A 19489-nucleotide genomic window follows, 5' to 3' on the forward strand; every position below is an offset into this window, starting at 1 on the left:
GCTCAGTTTCGCCATCTAGCCTACCCTATCTAGCTATATTACTTACTCGTCTGGTTCTGAATGAAGAAGAGTTATAACCAGCCTTCTAGTTTTTTGCCTAGCCTCTCTAGTCCCACTCCCGTGGCAACTCCTATTTCGAGTTCACTCACAAATGCCAGACTGACATTAAGTTAATTAGGCTGTCCAGGGCCAAAACTAGGATTTTTGTCACCCCGGGCAAGACGGTCATTTGCCTCCCCCGCACACACACACAAAAAAAGAGGGCCGCTCCCGAAAAGGGAGTGGGGAGTTGAAACGGCTATTTCTCTTACGCATTATGCCACACTAGGTAATGGCCCTTATCACGCATTATGCCACAGTAATGCCCCTTATATATAACATGCCACAAAGTAATGGCCCTCACACATTATGCTCACCTCCCCCTGTTTCACTCCAGCAGGAGGGCTCAGAGTCAGTCAGGCTGGCACAGGCGGCCGTGCACATGTGCTTACGAGCTGCTTCTCTCTCTTTCCCCCCTCCCCCGGCAGCCGCTCCCAGAATACCCTGTGCAGCAATGTTATGCCCTGCCACTGGCATTCTGAAAGACTGTGACTCCCAGCAGCCGCTGACACACAGTAGCTGTTCATACTTGCCATGACCAGTTACTGTGCAGCAGCGGCTGTTGGGAGTCCCGGAGTCCGAGAATGCACCAATGGCATCCTTTGAAATCAGGGGCTTGGGGCAATTGCCCCACTATCTCCCCCCCCCCCCAGTTACAGCCCATGGGGGTCCTTGTACAAAGCCTTGGTGAGAGAGAGCGGATGGAAATAAATTACCAACCAATCTGCTTCTGTCAATTTACAGGCTGTGAGGGCTTGATATAGAGCTGGATGGAGAGCAGCACACCAGCGGCTGTGCAATTTCATCTATTTAAAATGTACATTCATCAGGATGTGTCTGTATGAAACACACACCTAGCTGCATCTGTAATCCATGCGCTGCAACCAAGGTCAAAGCCTTGGATCACCATCTACACCCTGGCCTCGTCCTTCCCAAAAATGTGGACAACATGCTGCATCTTTGTGGGGTCTACGAGCAAGATTGCAGGACCTGTTCTAGTCATGCGCAGAATGGTTTTTGCGCATGTGCATACCCTACACCAGGGGTCTTCAACCCGTGGCCCGTGGAGGCGGACTGGGCAGGGGAGGAGGACAGGATGTAGGGGTCTCCTGCAGCCAGCTTCCTGTGAAAACACAAACGTCATCAAAAGTATACTCAATCTTTATAAAAAACATTTAAACAAATAAGGAATCTAATAATCATTAACATAAATATAGTAATTTCAAATGTAAGTTTGCAGCAGTGTTGAGCTTACCATTGTGATAATACAATGAAACAAGCTAGGGAAAAAGGGGGGTGGGGATATCCTAAGCACTGGTAAAGAACACTAGATAGCAATATAGGAGGTAGGTACATTGCAAATATATCCAAATTGTAAAGAAATAACACTATGTTATGAAACAATTTCTGGTTATGGAGGTGCCCCTTGAGAGTGATATGAATAAGAAGCACAAGAGAAAGAAAGTACTCTCTTTTATAGGGCACTCAACCTACCTCATAAATAAAATATAACTTTTAATAGTATGCCAATAAAATCGTGAAGATGATAAGTCTTATAATATCACAAGAAAATTATACATACAATACACATAAACACAAAACAACATAGACAAGATAACTGGTCACAATTGGACCCAGTTGTGGAAAATACTGACTGACATGAGTCAAGAAGATAAGCATATGTCCAATGTTTTGACTCTTAGTATATCACTGTGTCAGACAGTTGGCGAAGTTAGTCAGAATATGATAATATATATCCAGGGTAAAAAATCCCACAATGGCGTGTTTTGACCACCTAATAGAAACACAGCATAATCAATTGAAAGTTGGTATTAACTTATATACCAGGTAATATAAGTCCTAAAAATAAGAGGTATTATATAACACAAAACAACTGGTGTTAATGGTATATATAAACACTGTGAGCAACAAAGTTCTGGTTATAAAATGATATTTAAAAGCCAAAAAATGGCTATAGATCAGAGTACACAGTTATCCTCCTCAGTAGTATATCCATATATTGAATCATCTAGAAAAGCATGAATGGCTATCTATGCAATATCACCAAATGAGGATATGAATGGATAAACAAATAATTCTGTTTTTTGTAATTGGAAAAAATAATATTCAGAAAGAGAGTCTCTCTATTCTGTATGGCAGGAATGGCTGCTGCAAGGTGTCTTACTATATGCATAGAACACCCTGTGAGCGGATCCCTACCTATACATAGAGATAGAATTGAAAGATTATAGGCATCTGCTGTTGTGCAGTACGTTGGGCAAGTGAATCTGGTATAATCAGTGCAGGTCCACTTACTTTCATCCGCAGAATGAGAGTGCCTTAGCAGGAAAATTGTGGAGCCCAGACGTGCGTTTCGCCAGGAGGCTTTCTCAATGGGTGGCCTGCAGGAACCAGTGTTCACTCCGGGTATATCCGGGCGGCGGCCAATGAAAACATAGAATTCATGATTGACATTTTGTAGAGCCAATTAGAGGGGATCTTGCGTTCGTCCAATCATAAGTAAGTGTTATGATGGACATATTAATAAGCCAATCAGTATAGATTCGTCCTACGTGCTCAGCAGAAGAGCATGGCTAATTAGCATTTGTAAATAAAACAAGCCTGGTTGCTTGATTATACCTTTTGGATGCTGCATTTCAAAGTATTATATGCATTGCCTATTTGGGAGCGGTGGGAGATCCATATACACGTGTATGCACACACGCATGTGTGTGCATGTGAATTACATTTGATATGTGAACCTAAAAATTATATAAAAAAATGTTAAAGTGAAAATATATAATGAGAGGAAATATGTATAATATAAGTGAGTATAAGTCGAGCTGTTAGCTGTTTGTAAAATAGGGAATGGCAATACATAAAGATATGCGCATATATGATCTAGTATGCACGAATGTATACATTCCCATGTACACACATATGCATGCATATCCCTTATCCTGGAAAAATTGTAATATTATGTATATGTAGATTAAAAGAAGAAGACATGATGCTGATAATTATAATGTTGTGTATATATAAATAAAAAAAGGACAAAACATAATGCAAGTAATATAAATAGATATGAATTTCATGTAGAGGATATTAGAGTGATAGGCATACATGAAAAATAGAGTAACTGTTCATCCCTGGAGATGCTCTGCCAGGCCTCTACTGCAAATGTCTTCAGTTCCTGCTTGTTCTTGGGGCATTTTCCCTTCAGTTTTGTCTTCATCAAGTGAAATGCATGCTCAATTGGATTCAGGTCAGGGGATTGACTTGGCCATTGCATAACATTCCACTTTTTAGCCTTAAAAAACTCTTTGGTTGCTTTTGCAGTATGCTTCGGGTCATTGTCCATCTGCACTGTGAAGCGCCGTCCAATGAGTTCTGAAGCATTTTACTGAATATGAGCATATAATATTGCCCGAAACACTTCAGAATTAATTCTGCTGCTTTTGTCAGCAGTCACATCATCAATAAATACAAGGGAACCAGTTCCATTGGCAGCCATACATGCCTACGCCATGACACTACTACCACCACCATGCTTCACTGATGAGGTGGTATGTTTTGGATCATGAGCATGTTCCTTTCCTTCTCTTCTCTTCCCATCACTCTGGTACAAGTTGACCTTTGTCTCATCTGTCCATAGGATGTTGTTCCAGAACTGTAATGGCTTTTTTAGATGTTGTTTGGCAAACTCTAATCTGGTCTTCCTGTTTTTGTGGCTCACCAATGGTTTACGTCTTGTGGTGAACCCTCTATATTCACTCTTGTGAAGTCTTCTCTTGATTGTTGACTTTGACACATATACATCTACCTCCTGGAGAGTGTTCTTGATTTGGCCAACTGTTGTGAAGGGGTTTTTCTTCACCAGGGAAATAATTCTTTTGTCATCCACCACAGTTGTTTTCCATGGTCTTCCGGGTCTTTTGGTGTTGCTGAGCTCTCTGGTGCATTCTTTCTTTTTAAGAATGTTCCAAACAGTTGATTTGGCCACACCTAATGTTTTTGCTATCTCTCTGATGGGTTTGTTTTGATTTTTCAGCCTAATGATGGCTTGCTTTACTGATAGTGACAGCTCTTTGGATCTCATATTGAGAGTTGACAGCAACTGATTCCAAATGCAAATGTCACACCTAGAATCAACTCCAGACCTTTTACCTGCTTAATTGATAATGAAATAAGGAGGGAATAGCCCACACCTGTCCATGAAATAGCTTTTGAGTTGATAGTCCCATTACTTTTGGCCCCTTAAAAAGTGGGAGGCACATATTGAAACTGTTGTAATTCCTACACCGTTCACCTGATTTGGATGTAATTACCCTTAAATTAAATCTGAAAGTCTGCAGTTAAAGCACATCTTGTTTGTTTCATTTCAAAAGCATTGTGGTGGTGAATAGAGGCCAAAATCTGAAAATTCTGTCAATGTCCCAATATTTATGGACCTGACTGTATGCATGTCTGCACATGTGTATACCCATCGACCCATATCTATGTGACCATGCATATGATCGCGCGGTCACATGTGCATGTGTGCATATGAATGTAAGAGCGAAAAATTATAAGAACTGAGGTCAATTTGTAATGCAAGTTACAAACTAGATTCATAGAAAGATTGGAATAAAATTCTAATGGATTTGAATGACGTGTATTGACGAATAAAGGCAAACTCAAATATAAAGAATGTTGAATGTGATAATGGTGGAAAAAATGAATTATTATAAAGAGACAATACAGGAATGCACTGTAGTTGTTTCCTTCATTAATCCATAGGGAGTTACTGTATTTAATCTGAGGATCCATTGACTTTCTCTTTGTAACAGGGTTTTATTTAAATCGCCTCCTCTGATTCCCAATCTGACATGTTCTAATCCGAAGGCTTTAAAATCTTGAGAGGATCCTTTGTGTATCTTCAGAAAATGTCTTGCAACGGAGGTTAATTTTCTCATCTTCTGTACATCGGTTGTGGCATTTCTCACATTGCCAACATGCTCCAAAATTCTCTGTTTTAAGGTCCTTGATGTCATTCCTACATATTAGGGGTGTGCATCGGCCACTTTTCGTGTTTTTGTGTTTTGGATTTGGATCTGGATCTTTCTTCGTGTTTTGGATCTGGATTGGTTTTGCCAAAACCACCCTTCCATGTTTTGGGTTCTGGGTTTTGTGTTTTGGATCTGTATTTTTTTTTAAAAAAAGCATAAAAACAGCTAAAATCACAGAATGTGTTGGTTTTTCTGCTCCTATGCTATTATTAACCTCAATAACCTTAATTTCCACTAATTTCCACTCTATTCTGAACACCTCACACCTCACAATAGTGTTTTTATGTCCAAAAGGTTGCACCGAGGTAGCTGGATGACTATGCTAAGTGACACGAGTGGGCGGCACAAACACGTGACCCATCTAGGAGTGATACTGCAGTGGCAGACAGGATGGCAGTTTGAAAAACTAGGCCCCAAACTGTACATAATGCAAAGGAAAAAAAGAGATGCAAGATGGAATTATCCTTGGGCCCTCCCACCCACCCTTATGTTGTATAAACAGGACATGCACACTTTAACAAAGCAATCATTTCAGCGCCAGGGTCTGCCACACAACTGTGGCTGAAATTATTGGTTCGTTTGGGCCCCCACAAAACAAGCTGGCAATTAATCTGTCCCTGCACAAACTGGCTCTACGGAGGCAAGATGTCGTCCTCATCCTCCTCATCCACCGATTCCTCACCCTCTTCAGTGTTGTGTACATCCTCATCCTCACAGAGTATTAACTTGTCCCCACTGGAATCCACCACCACAGGTCCCTCTGTACGTTCTGGAGGCTGGTCTCCCTGGAAGAGTTGATAATTCATTTTTATGAACATCATCTTCTCCACATTTTGTGGAAGCAACCTCCTATGCCTTTCGCTGACAAGGTTCCCGGCTGCACTAAACACTCTTTCGGAGTACACACTGGAGGGAGGGCAACTCAGGTAAAATAGAGCCAGTTTGGACAGGGGCCTCCAAATTGCCTCTTTTTCCTGCCAGTACAGGTATGGACTGTCTGACATGCCTACTTGGATGCTGTCACCAATGTAATACTCCACCATTCTGTCAATGGTGACAGTATCATATGTAGTGACAGTAGACATGTCAGAAATTGTTGCCAGGTCCTTCAGTCCGGACCAGATGTCCAAACTTGGTCCTGCCTGCCCTGCATCACCGCCAGCGGGTTGCTTAGGATAGCTAAGTTTTTTCCTGGCAGCCCCAGTTGCGGGAGAAAATGAAGAAGGAGCTGTTGACGTGTCACTTTCCGCTTCAGCTGACAGTGTGTTCACCAGCAGGTCTTTGCACCTCTGCAGGCTTGTGTCGGCCGGAAAGAGAGACACCACATAGGCTTTAAACCTAGGATCGAGCACGGTGGCCAAAATGTAGTGGTCTGATTTCAACAGATTGACCACCCTGGAATCCGGTCAAAGCGAATGAAGGGCTTCATCCACAAGTCCCACATGCTGAGTGGAATCGCTCCGTCTTAGCTCCTCCTTCACTTTCTCCAGCTGCTTCTGCAAAAGCCTGATGAGGGGAATGACCTGACTCAAGCTGGCAGTGTCTGAACTGACTTCACATGTGGCAAGTTCGAAGGGCTGGAGAACCTTGCACAACACGGAAATCATTCTCCACTGTGCTTGAGTCAGGTGCATACCCCCTCCTTTGCCTATGTCATAGGTGGATGTATAGGCTTGAATGGCCTTTTGCTGCTCCTCCATCCTCTGAAACATATAGAGGGTTGAGTTCCACCGCATCACAACCTCTTGCTTCAGGTGATGGCGGGGCAGGTTCAAGAGTGTTTGCTGGCGCTCCAGTCTTTGGCACGCAGTCGCTGAATGGCGAAAGTGGCCAGAAATTTTTCGGGCCACCCAAAGCGTCTCCTGCACGCCCCTGTCGCTATTCAGAAAATTCTGCACCACCAAGTTTATTGTGTGAGCAAAACATGGGACATGCTGGAATTTGCCCAGATGTAATGCCCGCACAATATTGGTGACGTTGTCAGATATCACAAATCCCCAGGAGAGTCTAAGTGGGGTAAGCCACTGGGCGATGATTTCCCTCAGTTTCTCTAAGAGGTTGTCGGCGGTGAGCCTCTAACTGAAACCGGTGATACACAGCGTAGCCTGCCTTGGAATGAGCTGGCGTTTCTGAGATGCTGCTACTGGTAACGCTGCTGCTGTTGCTGCGTAAGGTGATACATCTAACCAGTGGGCTGTCACAGTCATATAGTCCTTAGTCTGCCCTGTTCCACTTGTCCACATGTCCTTGGTTAAGTGGACATTGGGTACAGCGGCATTTTTCAGGACACTGAGGACACTTTTTTTCTGACGTTTCTGTACAGTCTCGGTATCGCCTGCCTAGTGAAGTGGAATCTAGATGGGATTTGGAACCGGGGACACACTACCTCCATCAATTGTCTAAATCCCACTGCACTAATGGCGGATACCGGACGCACGTCTAACACCAACTTAGCAGTCAAGGCCTCAGTTATACGTTTTGCTTCAGGATGACTGCTGTCGTAATTCATCCTCCTCGCTAAGGACTGTTGGAGGGTCAATTGTTTAGTAAAAGTAGTGGTGTTCCTACTTCCTCTCTGGGATGATGAATGACTCCCAGCAGCAGCAACAGCAGCAGCGGCAGCAGGAGGCATAGCAATGCAGGATCCTCCGGAGGAATCCCGGATAGGAGAGTCAGTCATGCCAGTGAAATGGCCTGCAGGACTACTTCCGATCCTGACTAAGGAGGAAATTGACGAGGAGGGAGTTGACGGTGTGGTTTGCAGGCGCTTGGATACAACAGGACAACGGGATTTAGGTGTCCCTGGACTGCTTACGGTCTTAGCCAAAGTTTCTGAACTTGACAGTAACTTTTTATGAACGCACTGCAGGTGCCGTATAAGGGAGGATGTTCCTAGGTGGTTAACGTCCCTACCCCTACTTATTCCACCTTTACATATGGTACATATGGCAAGACAGTTGTTGTCCGGATTTGGATAGAAATATTGCCAGACCAAAGAGGTGGAATGTTTGGTCTTCTGCCCAGGCATGACCGTGATGGGCTTTTTCATCCCATGGACAACAACTGTGTCCCCCGGAGCCTGATTTAAACAAACCACATCACCATCAGAATCCTCCTCGCCAACTTCCTTCAACAGTGACATCTTCAATTAGCATATCAGCAAGTGGACTGTGGGTGCTCCTTTCAGCACTTGCAGGGGGCGTGCAAATGGTGGAAAGAGCCACCTCTTCCTGTCCAGTGCTGGGAAGGTCAGGCATCGCAACCACCACCACACTTGGACTCTCCTTGGGGATATGTGATATCTTCTTAGAACGCACAGTTCTTCGCTGTGCTTTTGCCAGCTTAACTCGTTTGATTTTTTTAGTGGGAGGAAGCTGTGAAGCTGAACCACTAGTCATGAACATAGGGAAAGACCTTAGCCATTCCTTGCCACTCTGTGTCGTAAATGGCATATTGGCAAGTTTATTTTTCTCTTCAGATGATTTAAATGTTTTTTTCAAGGTCATTTTCCTGAACTTTGTCATTTGGGATTGTATGTGCCCTCTACTATGACATTGGGCATCGGCCTTGGCAGACGACGTTGATGGCATGTTATCATCTATGTCATGACTAGTGGCAGCAGCTTCAGCACTAGGAGGAAGTGGTTCTTGATCTTTCCCTATTTTATTTTTATCGGAGATAGTTTGGTCCTCCATTTATGTTATATTGATATATACGTGCGGCTAAGGCGCACACAAACACAGAAAATAATTTTTTATTTTTGTTGGAGACTAGTGCACTTTGTGGGTTACACCACCCTTTAAGAAATGAGCCAGCCTGCCCTTTACTTATGGGACACAGGCGCACGCTTGGCGCTGCTCCTTTGTTGATGCACGTGCAGCCACAGTGCACACAATTCACAAACACAGAAATTTTTTTTTTATTTTGTTTGGACTGCCCTTTGGGGGTTACAGCACCCTTTAACGGACAATCCAGCCGGCCTTTTATTTATGGGACACAGGCGCACGCTTGGCACTACTTTGTTGATGCACGTGCAGCCACAGTGCACACAATTCACAAACACAGAAAAATATATTTTTTTATTTTGTTTGGAGTGCCCTTTGGGGGTTACAGCACCCTTTAACGGACAAGCCAGCCAGCCTTTTACTTATGGGACACAGGCGCACGCTTGGCGCTGCTCCTTCGTTGATGCACGTGCAGCCACAGTGCACACAATTCACAAACACAGAAAAATATTTTTTTATTTTGTTTGGAGTGCCCTTTGGGGGTTACAGCACCCTTTAGTGGTCAATCAAGCCGGACCTTTATTTATGGGACACAGGCGCACGCTTGGCACTACTTTGTAAATGCACGTGCAGCCACAGTGCACACAATTCACAAACACAGAAAAAATATTAATTTTTTTTACCACTTGGGGGGAGCACCCCTGATGGACAGAGCACCCCCTGGACAACACTACAGCACCCCTTTAGGACTGGGACACTGCACAGGACTTTGGAGTGGACACAGCCCCTATGGACAACTGACTGCACAACACAGTCCAGCCAGCCCCTATGGACTTTGAAGTAGTGGACACAGCCCCTATGGACAACAGCTGCACAGCGCAGCACAACCCTACTCTGCACTACACTACACTACACTACAACACTACACTACACTACACAGCCCAGCCAGCCCTAACTCCCTCCCTCCCTCTTCACTGTCCACAGCCGAGTGAGAAAACGGCGCCGACGCGGGTACCTTATATAGGATCCAAAACCCGCGAGACCCGGAAGGCGGGATGATGACGTTTTGCCTCGATTTCAGATCCAAGTCAGGCGGGAAAAGTCTAGCCTGACTCGAATTGGCCTCGGATCGGGGGGGGCTCGTGGGGGTTCGGATTTCAGAAATCCGAACCCGCTCACCCCTACTACATATGTTAGTTTACAGGAACATTCAAGGCAATATATTACCCCCATCGCATTGCAATTAATAAATTGCTTGATCTCAAAAATTCTATCAGTCATATCAGTTATAAAGTGAGTCTTTCTTTATTATGTGTTCACAAGCTTTGCAATTACCACATGGATACGTCCCCTTGATTTTAGTGATCTTTCGGGGATTTTTGCTAAAATGGCTTTGTACAAGAGAATCTCTCAAATTGGTAGATCTGCACCAGCTGAAGGCAGGTTTTATTTCAAGGGCTTTGCTGAAGTCTTCATCCATAAGCAAAATGTGCCAGTGTCTTTGGATAATATTTTGTAATGTTTTCCACTGCTTTCAAAAGTCACCTACAAAACAAATTTTGTTGGTGCTTAAATTTTTTTGATGAGATGGAAAAATAAGATCTTCTCTCTTCATTTTGGAAGCCAGGAATCTAGCATTCTTGATGGATTTCCTGCTGTATCCTCTTTTGCGTAGTCTTAAGGTAAGTTCCTCGCTCTTAGGTAGACATCTTCAGAGTAATTGCATCTAAGACGCATAAATTCTCCTTTGGGTATATTTCTGACCGTTGATGGAAGATGGGAGCTGTCGTGATGTAATACGCTGTTGGTTGCCATTTCTTTCCTATAGAGCTCTGTTGTAATGTTACCCTGATGATCTAAGGTGAGTTTGAGATCAAGGAAATTAGCCGTCGACTTACTCTGGGTATAGGTTAATCTCAGGTTTAGTTCATTATTATTTAAAGTTGAGATAAAGTGGTGGAGCTCTTCTTCCAAACCTTGCCATATCATGAGTATGTCATCTATATAACATAGCCACATGGCTACGTTATTAGTGAAATTTTCGATTTCTTCCCTGAAGAGATTCCCTCTCCCACCATCCGAGGAACAGGTTGGCATATGTGGGCACACAAGCCGCGCCCATCACTGTTCCTCGGATCTGCAGGTAGAATCTGTCATCAAATGTGAAATAATTCTTAAAAAGGATAAACTCAAGGATTTCCAAGATGAATTCATGAAAATCATCCATGCCTTCTGTGTTGAGAAAATATTTCACTGCAGCGATACCTTCACAATGTCCTATACTCGTGTAGAGTGATTCCACATCCAGAGTAACTAGGAATTGATCTTTATCCAAACGGACATCATGTAGTTTCCTTAGAACATCTGAGGTGTCTTGCAGATAGGAGGGTAGAGAACACACATGATGTCGGAGGTATCTGTCCACGAAAATACTTGCTTGTTCAGTGAGACTCCCTATCCCTGATCCAATGGGTCTACCCAGTGGTTTGGTGATGTCTTTGTGTATCTTCGGCAGCATGTAAAATGTTGGTGTCTTCGGATGTTTCACCTGTAGAAAATTGTGTTGTTCTTTAGTTATAATGCCTCTTTTATGGGCATCATTGATCATCCTATCATAAAGGTAAAATAAATTATTTATGGGGTTGAACATGAGAAGTTGGTAACAGGTTTTATCCCCCAGTTGCCTTTGTGCCTCCAGTAGATATTGGTCTTTAGACCAAATTACAACATTGCCCCCCTTATCTGAGGGCTTGATTACTATGTCCATCCAATCTTTCAAATCCTTCAGGGCAGATCTTTCAATTTTACTAAGATTCTCATTGACATGATGTTTCTCACTCTTATCTATCTGTAGGAGATCCAAATCTCTGGAAATTAGGTCCATAAAGACCTTAACTTCCGGACAGATGTGATCCTGGGGTGTAAAGGTGGATCTCTTTTTGCATGATGGATTTCTGTTCCGTGAGGTAGTTTGGGGTCTTGTGTTTCCTTCATCCGCCAGTTCCTCTAGAATATTAAGTGCTTCCAGATCTTCCTCTGTATTTGGTGTGTAAGAGTGTTCGGAGTTCAGCTCATCTTGGTCAGAGGCTTCAGCCATATTCATTTGTGTTTTCTTATCTGAGAAGTATTTGGTTAATAAAAGCTTTCTGCCCAAGAGTCTAAGGTCTTTCTCCCATTTAAAGTGGTTGAAGGTGGCTATTAGTGAGACGATAAACTCCGGCTTAATAGATTAATTTGTGTTTCCGTAAATGTCTTGTCTGATAGGTTAATAATTTTAATGTTATCGCTGGTTTTTAATTATTTTTCTGTGCCCTCATTGATTGTCTCAAGGGTTGAGGGGATTCTCATATTCTTGGCTCTCTTCCTCTTTTTCTTACCCCTCTGTGTCCTTCTCCTCTGGTGGCTGGGTATTTCCCCTTTGTCCCTCTGCTTTCTTCTAAAAAAGTGAAGGATGATCTTGGTGGGGTTAGGGAGCTTTCCTCAGTGCCGGATGATTCTATATCCGATGAGCTGTATTGTCTACTCTTATTTTTATTAAATTCCCTTGTTGGAAAATTCCACTTGAAAATATTGCCTGTTGTAAAGTCACTTTTATCCCTCAAGAATTTATTTATTTTCCTCTCAATAAGGATCTTCTCGTATGTATTCAAATCCTCCTTACTTTTCTCAAAAGCCTTCTGAAAAGTATCCTCCTTCTCCCAGTTTTCTAGTTTTTTACCCAGGGAATTAATTTCCCTTTCACATTCCTCTAATATTAAGAAGTCATGTTTCATTAATATATTCATTAATTCATGGGAGCACTTTAACAGGACTGTTTCCCATTCTGTCTTCAAATTTTTGGTAGCTAGATCAAAAGTAGGAAAAATCTTTGGCCTAATGTCCCCTTGGTGAAATTTTGTGTTTTAAATAACTCTCAAGTGTAGTCAAATTCCAATTTGTTCTCATTTGTCTCTGCAGTATATCTTTAAGTTTTTTGAAATCCTCTTCCCAATTTTTATTTTGAGTTAGATCTGATATAGTGTTGGGGAACATGTTGTCTAGTTCCTAGTTAATATGATGATCAGTGTGTTCTAGAAGACCTGCGTCAGGATGTAGGAACACTGGATTATCCAGAATATATAGAATGAAACAAGCTAGGGAAAAAGGGGGGTGGGGATATCCTAAGCACTGGTAAAGAACACTCTACATAGCAATATAGGAGGTAGGTACATTCCAAATATATCCAAATTGTAAAGAAATAACACTATGTTATGAAACAATATCTGGTTATGGAGGTGCCCCTTGAGAGTGATATGAATAAGAAGCACAAGAGAAAGAAAGTACTCTCTTTTATAGGGCACTCAACCTACCTCATAAATAAAATATAACTTTTAATAGTATGCCAATAAAATCGTGAAGATGATAAGTCTTATAATATCACAAGAAAATTATACATACAATACACATAAACACAAAACAACATAGACAAGATAACTGGTCACAATTGGACCCAGTTGTGGAAAATACTGACTGACATAAGTCAAGAAGATAAGCATATGTCCAATGTTTTGACTGTTAGTATATCACTGTGTCAGACAGTTGGCGAAGTTAGTCAGAATATGATAATATATATCCAGGGTAAAAAATCCCACAATGGCGTGTTTTGACCACCTAATAGAAACACAGCATAATCAATTGAAAGTTGGTATTAACTTATATACCAGGTAATATAAGTCCTAAAAATAAGGTGTATTATATAACACAAAACGACTGGTGTTAATGGTATATATAAACACTGTGAGCAACAAAGTTCTGTTATAAAATAATATTTAAAAGCCAAAAAATGGCTATAGATCAGAGTACACAGGTATCCTCCTCAGTAGTATATCCATATATTGAATCATCTAGAAAAGCATGAATGGCTATCTATGCAATATCACCAAATGAGGATATGAATGGATAAACAAATAATTCTGTTTTTTGTAATTGGAAAAAATTATATTCAGAAAGAGAGTCTCTCCTAAAAATAAGGTGTATTATATAACACAAAACAAGTGTATATATAAACACTGTGAGCAACAAAGTTCTGGTTATAAAATGATATTTGAAAGCCAAAAACTGGCTATAGATCAGAGTTTTATGTTTTCTCCCTTTTTTATCAATATATATATACACAACATTATAATTATCAGCATCATGTCTTCTTCTTTTAATCTACATATACATAAAATTAAAATTTTTCCAGGATAAGGGATATGCATGCGTATGTGTGTACATGGGAATGTATACATTTGTGCATACTAGATAATATATGCGCATATCTTTATGTATTGCCATTCCCTATTGCCATTCCCTATTTTACAAACCGCTAACAGCTCGACTTATACTCACCTATATAATGAGAGGAGATATGTATAATATATTTTCACTTTAAAAATTTTTAATATAATTTTTAGGTCTACACTTTGTTGCTCACAGTGTTTATATATACCATTAACACCAGTTGTTTTGTGTTATATAATACACCTTATTTTTAGGACTTATATTACCTGGTATATAAGTTAATACCAACTTTCAATTGATTATGCTGTGTTTCTATTAGGTGGTCAAAACACGCCATTGTGGGATTTTTTTACCCTGGATATATATTATCATACTCTGACTAATTTTGCCAACATTGGACATATGTTTATCTTCTTGACTCATGTCAGTCAGTATTTTCAACAACTGGGTCCAATTGTGACCAGTTATCTTGTCTATGTTGTTTTGTGTTTATGTGTATTGTATGTATAGTTTTCTTGTGATATTATAAGACTTATCATCTTCACGATTTTATTGGCATACTATTAAAAGTTATATTTTATTGATGAGGTAGGTTGAGTGCCCTATAAAAGAGAGTACTTTCTTTCTCTTGTGCACTGTGATAATACACATAAGATTACAACTAATGCAATCTTAGAGAAACAAGTGTCTACAAAATGGCCACATGCCAAACAATGAATCAAGATGGCTCCTCCATCTAATTACATATACAACAGCACTTGCACATAACTAAACACATACACCTGCATACTAATAAAAGACACAAAAAAAAGCATAATTACTGCTCCTAATGATACTCCACTGGTGAAACATAGATAAGAACCACGTGGCCCATCTAGTCTGCCCCATTTTTAAACATATTGTTACCTCAACCCTTATTGATCCTTACGTCTTCTGAAGGATATCCTTATGTCTATCCCATGCATGTTTAAATTGCTCTACTGTCTTAGCCTCTACCACCTCTGATGGGAGGCTATTCCACTTGTCCACTACCCTTTCTGTGAAGTATTTTTTCCTAAAATTTCCCCTGAACCTACCACCCTCCAGTTTCAGAACATGTCCTCTTGTTCTAATACTTCTCTTTCTTTGAAGAATGTCTCCTTCCTTTATCTTGTTAAACCCCTTTATATATTTGAACATTTCTATCATGTCCCCCCTTTCCCTTCTCTGCTCCAAACTATACATATTAAGATCTTTTAGTCTTTCCTGGTATGTTTGTGGTGTAGACCTTGCACCATTTTATTTGCCCTTCTTCGTACAGTCTCTAATGTATTAATATCCTTCTGGAGATATGGGCTCCAGAACTGAACACAGTATTTGAGATGAGGATAATACAACCTATACAGTTGTATTATCCCTTCTTTCTTTCTGCTACTGATTCCTTTCCTTATGCAACCAAGCATCTGACTTGCCTTCCTCCTTGCTTTGTTACAATGTTTGCTTGCCTTTAAGTCACCTGAAATAGTGACTCCTAGATCACTTTCCTCTTCAGTAGTTTCCAGTATAGTGCCATTAATACTATATTTAGCCTTTTCGGAGACCCAAGTGCATGATCTTGCATTTTTTGGCATTAAACTGTAGTTGCCACGTTCTTGACCATTCCTACCTAGATCATCAATCATTTGTTTTACCCCTCCTGGTGTGTCTACCCTGTTGCATACCGTTGTGTCATCTGCAAAAAGGCATAGTTTCTCTTCAGTACCATTTGCTATGTCACAAATAAAGATATTATTATTAAGGTGGATGCGTAAATCTGGCTTCCTACACCCGAGGTCACTCCAGCACCATTCCAGTCATACAATGGAGCGGTGGGACAGTAGCTCCTGGCCTAGGCGCCTCCGCACATAGCGGTGTACAGCAAACTTCACCAAATTGGTTACATATGGTACAGCATGCCCCAAACAGCTGTCCATAACCTCATTGAGAATGTGGAGCTCCAGCTGAGTGAAGCATGCAGCTCTCATGATGGCTATATGAAGACTTTGGTGTTCTCTGATTGGCTGTCTACATAAAAGTGGCTTTCACAAACAAAACTCAAAGCATACTTTCATGACCTCACTGGACAACCATTTATTCTCTGCTGAGCAGCTTCATGGATCATCTCTGTGTATGGCTTACTACAATTGGACATCTGATGTATCACACTTACCCCTGAGACCTATGTAGCACCTAGCAGGTTGAACTAGCAAATGCTGTTTGTATGTTGAGTGCAGGATCTGTTGGCGCCACGTTTACGCAAAGTGCTTATGCATGTTTACGTTTATACGCATGTACATGTAAAAGCTACGCAAGGATTTTGAAACATGGCAGCCATGGCAGACGAGCAGGAATTAGTGAACTTACAATACCTATATGAAATTGTAAGGGAGCAGCAGGACATACTGCAGGAGCTACTTGCAGATGATGATCGTAATACTGCTGCTCCTGAATTAGCAAATGTTCCTCCTCCAGCTCCGATTCCACAATCATCACCTCCACGAATCTGGCAGAACTGGAGAAGACATTGCAACAGACTCTGCAGATGATGCCCCTTGCAACCGTATAAAGCCACCTATTACCAAGAGGGAAATTAGGTCCTTGTCCAAGAGGAGATGTCCAGATTTTATAGTGGAACAAAAGTTGGGCGTAAAGATTATGGGGTCAATTCATCAAACGATAAATGGCCCTGTAACCATGCAGAAACTCTAGTTTTCGCATATTTAAGTTACTGGGCCATTCATCATCAGAGGTCTGATAGGACCCCCTTGGTATTCAGCAAATGCCAAAAACTGATAGTTTTTGGAGTTTGTTGCCAAAAAAAGCGCCATCTTCAGAAGGTGCTTGTTCTCGGATCCCCGCTCCTTCCTATGGGAAGGAGATCTGGTGTTGCGAAGAGGGATCCGAGCGGATCACTCCGCCGCCGCCTCACTACCTCCTCAGCGGCTTTGCGCATGCTTGACCTGAGGTCACGCATGTGTAGCCGGGACATTGGGGAGCAGATAGTAACGCAGCTACAGAAGTAGCTGCAATACTAACCACGGGGACAACTGTTTTTCGGAGCAGTTGTCCCCTCACCAAAGCAGTGATGAATTGTACCGGTGTCACGTTTCCCCCACTGTGAGTTGGATACTTAAGTATCCAAACACATTGAGACCAATACTTCATTATCGGAGGCCATACGGCCTTCAATGATGAATAGGCCCCTGTGGCTTGAAATTACCCAAAAAGTTAATTTGGTGGGCTCCATCGTCCGGGATACCAAATAATGTTTGTAAAGGCCCCCATACATCAGCAATCGATTGTGGCAATTCTGCAATTTGCAGATGATTGTATAAAAAAATCTGCAATGTATGGGCATCACAGATCGCAGATTGCAACCAAAAAGTACTTGGAATTGTTAAAATAGAATGTCCAACAAGTTGGATTTCACAGTTCGATTGGGGCTGTAGAATGCTATAGTGAATGGAGATGATCAACAGATTTGCAGACAGTTACTAGTAAAATGATGGGCCTTTCAAGATTGGCAGATCTGTGTTTGCTGAAAATTATCTGCAAATCACTGAAAAAGATCTGTAGTGTATGGGTGCAGATTGCTGGATTGGGAAATCCTAACATCGGGCAACAAATGTTCAATTGCTGATGTATGGGGACCTAGAGGTGGTGATTTCAGACTTTAAATGATGTGTTTAGAATCTTTCTTGTTTATGCTTATTGTAACCACTGAGTTGTGAAGGAACTACATATATTTTGTTTGCATAACTTAAAACAAAAATACTACAAGAAATCACTACTACAACATATATAGTAAACTTGAAATGGGCTTATTGAAGATATATATTTTTAAAGATTGGCCTAACTTCAGTTTTAATATTATTTTCAGATGGAGTGAGTTTCGCAGCAGACTGAGGAGTGTGCTGTATGGAGCTGGCAAGTGGGCCAGGTGGTTCCATCCCTCAGTCCTTGGAGTTGACCCCACAGAACTTGTTAATAGTGGGGTCCGTAGAATGAAAGAAGTTGATAGGCGTAAACTTGGAAAATCTCGCTATGCCTGCCATGGAAATTCCACATGCTGAGTGAAATCATCCAAGGACTGAGGCATATTAAAAAATGACTACCAGGCCCCCCTTCCAGCTCCGTAGAAGTGGACCTGTGCACTGCCCAGCCAGGAACCAGCACTGGGCAGGGCACATGAAGGTCCATGAGGATTCGGCTACCTTCATCTCCTCAGTCTGCTGCGAAGCGTCCTCACTGAGAATGAACTTTTTTGGTAGCTTTAAGCCAGATCATTCTATGATCTTTACAACATAACGAATTTTAGACTAATTCACAATTCGGACATTGCCTCTGATGAAGGCCTCCGTATATCTCTTATATAGTAATATGTGGCAATTGCTTGTTGCCATTGACATCATCAGTTGTGACTGTTGTGATGATTTCTCTAGTTCTGTCACACATATTTAGAGGTGATGATTATGTCGGTGGATGTGGAGGAGGAACATTTGGTGCAGCAGCAGCACCACCGCCATCATCACCACCACCACCATCATCATCCGCAAGTTTTATAACCCTTCAAATTCATCTAGGTATTTCCCTGAGAAAAAAAACACAGGCACTGTGTTTTTTTTTTTTTATAATTATTTGACTTCACCCCAAAAGGTGCATTATTATTATTGTAAATATTTTTTTTTTGTTTCACTCTATGAGGTGTATGTGGTTTAAGTTGAAAAAATATCCTTTGTTTAATTTTTAACATTATTACTTTTTTAATGTAGCAAAACACGTTATGTTCTGGTTTTAAAATTATTTTTGTATTAACAATTGTTGCGGGTAAGTTCCAGACAACCAATGGGAGACTGAGATGTTGCAAATAAGTAAGCTTTTATTCCAGGCTTGAAAAGGCAGAGCCAGTGTAATGGCTTTTTACAGAAGTCAAACACAGTTCAGGAACAATAATTCAGCTTACATAAGACAACACAGCAAGCAGAGTATTCACAGCACAGTTAGGGTTCATATTGTCCAGCACAGAGAGAGCTGCTGAAGGTGCAACCTCTCCCTCACATTCCCCCTGACTTACTCAACTTACTAGGTTTTTATACTTTAGCTGGTCCTTATTGAGGTAAGGGTGTGGTTCTTCCCTGGCTATAGATGATTTGCCCGCAGCAGAAGCCCGACTCTCCAGCCCAGTTCAGGACAAAAAAAATTTGCATTCATATGTAGACGTCCCAGTTTAAGCCGGACTTTAAAAGAAAAAGGCTGGAAAGCCAGGTACCACCCTGTCATTCTTGCGTTAGAATCTTTCATAGACTGTAACCATTTTAACTGTGCATAATCAGTAAC

This window comes from Taudactylus pleione, unplaced genomic scaffold (assembly GCF_031769625.1).
Source record: "Taudactylus pleione unplaced genomic scaffold, aTauple2 ptg000006l, whole genome shotgun sequence".
In the NCBI taxonomy this organism is placed as follows: domain Eukaryota; kingdom Metazoa; phylum Chordata; class Amphibia; order Anura; family Myobatrachidae; genus Taudactylus; species Taudactylus pleione.